At 47.4% G+C, this 7,570-nt stretch overlaps 1 protein-coding gene across 1 annotated transcript in view; it reads left to right on the top strand.

Annotated features, from left to right (window-relative positions):
* Window positions 1-6,576, top strand: part of LOC309618899 (uncharacterized protein) — a gene marked incomplete at its 5' end in the record, with an annotated part of 56,884 nt that extends 50,308 nt beyond the window's left edge. The window contains one exon of the transcript XR_014238665.1: window positions 1,352-6,576. The remainder of the gene's footprint in view (window positions 1-1,351) is intronic.
* Window positions 6,577-7,570: the final 994 nt, after the last annotated feature.

Genomic DNA, 7,570 nt, shown 5'->3' with positions numbered 1-7,570 from the left:
AGAGCATCAGCCCCGTGTCTTTCCTCTGGAGCCTTTCAGAGTCTGGGGAATGCTTCCTCTCCACAACCAGTGTTTTCCCAGGGATTTTAAAATTGTGCTGTTTGTGTTCCAGCACCTTCTAGATTCTTTTAGTAAACAGCTCTGGAGCGGGGAGGCAGAGCTGAAAGGCCAACATTATGCTCTTCTCGACACCCAAGCCCGAGCGTCATGACTGAGGCTTTGTGAGGGGCAGCGCTGCTCTGCTCGCCTTCCCTCTCAGGACGGGCTCCTTCCCGGAGGGCTCCTCGGGGCTTTGTGCACCTTGGCACCGGCAGGCTGGACGTGCCCAGACTTGCTCGGCTCCCCAGCGCGGGCACTGGCTCAGGCTCCTGGTGGCACATCTCGATTCCGAGGCGCGCGGTGGGGCTGGGGAGCAATGCAGACACAGGACTCGCCCTCGAGGACTTTATTACGTGAACAGACACGCAGTAAATAAGCAAGCGGTAGGGGAGGGAAAGCTAAGTGGGTGAGAGAGGCACAGATAACGGAGCAGAGAGGACAGCTACTTCCTGCAGAGTCGAAGCGGGAACGGCTTCATGGAGGTTTGCCTTGAGACGCGAACAGCTGGAGGAGGTGACTAGAAAGGAATCCCAGGAAGAAGGAGCGCAGGGTGGATATTCCCAGCAACACAAGGGGATGGCAAGGCTTCAGATGGGCCACCACCTACACTGCTGGAGGGAATGTTTGGGGAAGTTATGGTGGGAAGGGGGAGTGAGACTACGTACAGGAGAGCCCTGGCCAGCGGCTGAGTCGTCTGTATCTTATTTCGTATGTGGCAAAATGTACCCAACTGAGATAATACACCAGATGGAGCCATCAAAAGCCATCGAGGAGCAGCAGGGTGTGACTCTGGGTCAGGCAGGTTCACCTGGGTCAGTGCGCATCAGATGAATAGGAGAGACTGGGGTGGGTAGACCAGTGGGGAGTCTTCTGCAATAGCATCAGGTACGGGTACAGAGATTGAAGCATCTTCTCTCTTTTCAACCGAGAAGATGATGGGGTTGGGAGATAGAGCAGGCGGGTGTTGAGGTGAGGGAGGAGAGGAGTCCAAGGAGAGCCGTACATGAGCATTTAGGAAGAGAGAACGGCATGCTGTCCAAGAGATGGAGCGTTTTTTTGGATGGAACATGATGAATTCACACCTTCAACGTTTGTAAGTTGGGTGGGATAAAGACAATGATTCCCATTTTCGAGGTAGGAAAATTATGACACAGATTGGTAAGTGGAGTGTCCTTGCTCACAGGGTACAAGGCAGAGGTGACCCTCAAACCCAGACCTTTGGATTCTAAAAGCTTTTCTCTTTTCCTTACAGACCTGCTAAGTAGATGTACAGAGAGAACAGTAGCAAAAAGGAGTCAACAAAAAGGTGAGTAGTAAAAAATTATGCGATGAGTGAGGAAAACAAATGCATTGTCATGATTCCTGGGAGAACCATCAGGCAAATAAACTCTCCTAATCCAACCTAGTGAGAAATTTCCTGGGCAAGTGGATCCATGATCCCATGTAAGTTCTCTAAAAAGAGAGACTAATGAGAAATCAGCTCCAGTGAAGAACAAACTTAGAGGTAATAATTGTGGCGGGACACGGGGCATTCCTCTCCCAGGGTCCCAGGCTGTCGTATAAGAAAAGCCATAAAATCCATAATAGAAATTGCTTCACCCAGAAGCTTCTAGAAGGTCCATGCATTCATAACTGGGACGTCAGTAACAGGCCTATTGCTCTTGGTCATCCTCAATGATAACCAGCTGCTTGTGAAGCATCTGTTTTGTGAGAACTTGGACTCTGTCATGGTCTGTTTTACATCTGGGAATGAGGTGGTGGTATGTTGTTTTTCTCTTGGGTTGGTGAGGAGGAGAGGTGGGGAGACACAGGCTTGCCAGTGTCCTATTTGTCTTTCTGTTTGTTGTTGCAACTGGCCTCATTAGATCAGGCGAGAGCTGCCAACATTTATAACTTTGGCTTTTCTAATTAAAGTTCCCCTGAAAAGGCTACCCCTCTCTTCTGACTCTCGGCAGGAATGTGCTCTCATAACACAGGCATCTGCCCCCTGGACTAACCTTTCTCGAAACCAGATAAACAAAGTAATACTAATAAAAATATCCATCTGTGCTTAAAGATAAATAGAGCATTAATATACCAAACTGAGATCTGGATTCTTTCGGAGCCAGCTTTAATGATATTAGACATCTGTTCCAGCTTGCTTTCCACTCATTTTCCATTTGCACGTTCTTACACGAAACCAACGGGAAAGCGGTTTGTCTGGGGAAAAGGGGGTGCCACTTGACCACTGTCCTCTTCTGAGGCCACTGCCCCCATAGAGGGTGAGACAGAAGCATAAACCGATGATGTGCCCTAATATTTGCCCCCCTGCTTGTGTTTCATCATGGATTTTAAGCATGGTGGTCTTTTTTTGATTTTATTTTTGGGTACCAGAATGCCAGTTTATTCATTGTCAACCGCCAGTAGAATTGTGGGTAGACCAGATGTACAAATGTTGGCGTGATAGAGGCAGTCATTTTTCTCCTCGAGTCAAGATGTGAAAGTATCTGAAAGCCATTTGTTTACCAGGAGGCCAGAAGGTCTCAGTGTGGAAAGGTGGGAGAATGATGGTTTTTCTTAAGGAGAACTGTACTTGGATGGTAGAAACCAGCCTCTCAGGGTTCCTTTAGCATTTTTAACACTCAAGAAGAATTGCAGGCAAGATGCTATTGTAGGACAGCTTTCTCCACTTAAGGGCAGACCTGTTGACCTGGGTTTCTTAGATGTAGTGCTAACTCTAAAGGGATACGAGCAAGTCAGTGGGAGCAGGGGAAAAGATGAATGGGGGCATTAAAAATTGCTACAGTGATGGGGCAGGGGTGCCACTGACTTTTAGTGTCTGAAGACCAAGGATGCCCGAGTACATCAACGTGAGGGACAGCCTTGCCCAGCCATAACTGGCCAGTCCCAAATGCTGATGACACAGTTTTGAGAGGCATCCACATTTTAAAATAGTGGAAACACTTTTTTCAAATAAAAATCTTATGTAGAATCCCCAAATATAAACCATATTAAAGAAGAGGTATTTTTTCCTGAAGGAGAGGAGGTCCCTGAAAATTTTGTGGGGGGGAGCGGTTTAAGAATCACTATTTTAGGTGCTATCAGATGGGCATGCAGTTCTGATGTTTTCTTTGGTCCTACAATGTGCTAAGAATCAAGTGGTTTAAAATAATTTTTTAAAGCATAATTTTATTCCCCTTAGCATTTTATATAAAAGTTTTAAACTCTAGATAAAAATGGAAAGAATTATAAATACCCATACACGTGACACCTAGATTCTACAATTGCCAGTGTTTTTCTCCTTTTGTTTCATCACTGTCTCTCCATATATATTAGTTCATCTTACTTTTAAATTCATGTCAAAGTTGCAGACATTAGTACTTCCAAATGCGTATCAAGCATTAACTAGAGTCCTATCTCTGTGTGAGATCAGATTTACGTACAATGAAATGAATAGATCCAGCGCATAGTTTATGCGTTTTAAAAATACAGTCATGCCGCTCAAACCCTTGTCAAGATGTAAGACATTTCCATTATCTCTGAAGGTTTCCTGGTAGCCCTTGTCAGCTAGCCACGCCCCCGTGCTCCATCCCCTCATTCCTGGTGAATACTGTTGCAGTCTTTTCACCAGGGATTCGTTTTACCCATTCCAGAGCTTCGTTTGAATGGGATCACCACATCCGTGCCCTGACTTCTTTCATGCAGCAGGTTGCTTCTGGGACTCATCCGTTCTGTTGCTTTCATCAGCGGTTCCTTCCTTTTAATCCAGGGGGTGGTGTTTTTGGCTGTGGACTGAAGGGAACTCTGACTTTGGTGGTTCATGATCCAGCACTTCCACATCAGGCCACTCTCATTATTTCTGGCAGAATTAGCTTTGTCTGAACAGCAGCAAACAGTCTGTCAGGAGGGTTCATTCAGGCAAACCGGCTGACGGCTTGCTGAGAGCGTCATCGTGCCTGGCGTCTGAGCGGGCTGGCCGGGCTGGTCGGCATGGCACAGCAGTCACACCCGATCTGGGCAGAGCCAGTCAGGGGGCTTGGGGCCCTTCAGGAGCACTGCTCTCTTCTCTTCCCCAAAAGCCAGAAGGTTGGGCTGAATCCTCAGCTCTCCTGAGTTCTTTGTTTTTTTAATTGTGGTAAAACATATGTAACCTAAAATTTACTATTTTAGCCATTTTTAAGCGTACAGTTCAGTGACATTAAGTACGTTCACACTTTTGTTCTACCATCACCACCATCCATCTCCAGAACCTTTTCATCATCCCAAACTGAGACTTTATACCCATTAAACAGTAACTCCCCAGAAGAAATAGTGACACATAGAGAACAAACGTATGGATACCAAGGGGGAAAGTGGGGGTTGGGATGAATTGGGAGATTGGGATTGACACATATACACTATTGATACTATGTATAAAATAGATAACTAATGAGAACCTACTGTATAGCACAGGGAGCTCTACTCAATGCTCTGTGGTGACCTAAACAGGAAGGAAATCCAAGAAAGAGGGGATATATGTATACGTGTAGCTGATTCACTTTACTGTACAGCAGAAACTATACTTATAGTTGTAAAGCAACTATACTCCAATTAAAAAAGAAAACAATAACTCCCCATCCCCCTCCCCCAGCCCCTGGCAACCCCCATCCTACTTTCTGTCTCTGTGAATTTGACAAATCTAGGGACCTCATATAAGTGCAGTCATATAATATTTGTCCTTTTGTGACTGGTGATTTCACTTAGCACAGTGTCTTCACGGTTCACGTTGTAGCACATGTCAGAATTTCCTTCCTTTTTAAGGCTGAGTAATAGTCCACCGAGTGTATAGACCACATCTTCTTTATCCATTCGTTTGTTGGTGGACATTTAGGTTGTTTCCACATCTTGCTTATTGTGAGTAATGCTGCAATGAACAATGAACATGGGAGTGCAAATGCCTGTTTGAGTCCTTGTTTTCATTTCTTTTGAGTATCTATCCAGAAGTAGAATTGTTGGATCACATGAAATTCTAGTTTTAATTTTTTGAGGAGCCTCCTTACTGTTTTCCACAGCGGCTGCACCACTTTACACGCCCACCAGCAGTGCACAGCGTTCCGGTGTCTCCACACCCTCTCCAGCACTTGCTGTTTTCTGTTTTCTTTGATCATAGCCATCTTGATGGGGGTGACGTGGCAGCTCATGGTGGTTTTCATTTGCATTTCTTTAATGACTAGGGACGTTGAGCATCTTTTCATGTGCGACCTATGCAGATTTTACCTGAGGGATATTCTAAGAGGGACCCGTGATCAAGGTCCAGCAGGACCACACAGATTTTTCTCTTTCTTTCCAATGGGACAAAGTCTGGGGCTAATTATCCACTGAAGACACTTAGTAGCCATCTTTATCATCATCACCCAAACACACAGTGTGGGTAAAGAGATTCATGCTCTACAAAGCTCCTTCTCGTACATTATCTCATTCAGCTCTTGGGGCAGTTTCTGCAGCCTCCTCTCTCTGGGCCAAGCACCTCTTCCAAGACACCTCCCAGTGCTCACCACCCCTTCGTCACTTCGCATTTTAAGACAGGAGCCTGGATGTGCCCCATGTGATCAGAAAAGTGCTTTAGACCTCTTTGGCAGAAAATCCAGCTCTGGAAACAAGGCCCATCTGTTTAAGGCTAACCCATGGTTGCCTGTGCAGAAGTCATGGGAGATCCCATGTTCCTCCTTAAATGCCATGTGTCCTCTATCCTTTGACACTGTGATTTCTCCTGGTGGGCTAGTCATTGTCACTGTTGCTTCATCGGGGGCTCCTGAGATTCTACTCTGTTAGTGTGTTCTTTCAGTGGGTTTTAGTGGTTCTCCCTCTGGAAAGAGTGAAATTCGTGCATTTATTCACTCATTCATTCAGCCATTGTGTATTTATTGAGTGTCCACTGTGTATAGTAACTACAGTAAACACTGGAGATACAATGGTGAACAAACAAGAAATAACGTCTGGTGCCCTGGATCCAGGGAACTTAGATGGATGGGCCAGGCAAGGCCCACTTAACCACAGAGAAAACCCTGCAGGGCAAAGGATGGCCACTTGGGACAAACATGCTTTTTCATCTGCCAGAAATAAACAAGCTAAGTTTGAGGCAAGAGTCCAGAGTTCCAATAGTTACACTGTCCCAAGAATTCAAGGACCCATTCAGTTTTTATCACACTGTCTGTCTAACTGCCCTTTAAGTTCAGGTCTTCCCTGCAGAGCTGGTGGACTCTGGGTGCCTTGATGATTGGAGTGTGATCTGTGAGGCACTGGGAAGAACTTTCCAGTGGCTTGAAATTCCTTTAGTGGGGGTGTCAGATATGTTGGAAGGCTTTGTAGGATACCTTGAGCCGTAAGTGGAAAACTCCACTAAAAGACAAGGAGCAGCTCAGAATCACAGTAAGCTGTAAATGAGTTGATTCACCTCTCAGCAGACGTGTATGGAGCACCCACTATGCTCAGTGTGGACAGATGCAGAGCTCTCTCCCTTCACGGATCTCTCTCTCTCTCTCTCTCTCTCTCTCTCTCTCTCTCTCTGTATAGAAGCCAGTGAATATTAAACAGTAAGCAATTAATATACAGAAAAAATATTCAGAGCTCAAGAGCTGTGAAGAAACTAGAAAATGCCACCAGGAAGAGAAGGACCAGGAGTGTAGACTCACCTGGGTAGGTTTGAGAAGCAGGCTGTGAGACGAGGATGTGCGGGCACGCAGTCTAGTGGAGAGGCCGTGCAAGGAAGTGCCAGCAGAGGAGTGGGGAGGTGGGCCGGGAGAGAATACAGCTGGCAAAGGTGTGATGCCAAACGGGTGGCCACGCAGGCGCTGGGGAACCAGTGATGTCGGAGCTGCGGGACCAGGGCGAGGCATTCGGACTGAGGCTGCTCCTGGGGCCGTCAGTTCACTGGTAGGTCCAGCCGGGCCTGCATCTGGGCAGAGTGGGATCCAGTGGTCAGAGTGGCTCAGGGGGAGTCACTGATGCCAGCGCCGGGAGTCTGGCCTTGTGCACGGCCAGTGAAGACCAGGGCAGCGTTTGCTCTTTCAGGGATGACACTGCTGGGCTTGTTCTGCAGATAACAACAAACAGGAGGTAGCCATGGAGAGATCTAGGGAGAGAGCATTCAGGGCAGAGGGAACAGTGTGCACAAAGGCCCTTTTCTTGAGAAAGGATGTGATGGCCGGTATGGCTGGAGGTGACGAGGGAGAGGCAGGCTGGGCTCCTGGTCCCCGCACGGCAGTCTAAGCACGTGGAAGCCAGCGGAGGGGTCTCACTGGCACGCCTGCTTTACGTTTTGTTACCACATCTTCCTTGTTCGATCAAGTTTTCATAGTGTGGGAGCGGACTGGCCGCTTGGAGTAATGGGAAAAGAGCATCGCAGGCAGCCCAGGGCATGGAAGGCGGAGCCGGAGACGACGAGGACAGCACCGCCGCGCTCGGAGCTGCGGGAAGGGCCCCTGTGGTGCAGCGCATCCGCTCTCAAATGAAA

The sequence above is a fragment of the Balaenoptera borealis genome (assembly GCF_965194805.1).
Source record: "Balaenoptera borealis genome assembly, chromosome: 20".
NCBI classification, from domain to species: Eukaryota; Metazoa; Chordata; class Mammalia; order Artiodactyla; family Balaenopteridae; genus Balaenoptera; species Balaenoptera borealis.
The sequence above is the reverse complement of the archived record's forward strand: the minus strand, read 5'-3'. Positions and strand labels throughout refer to the sequence as shown.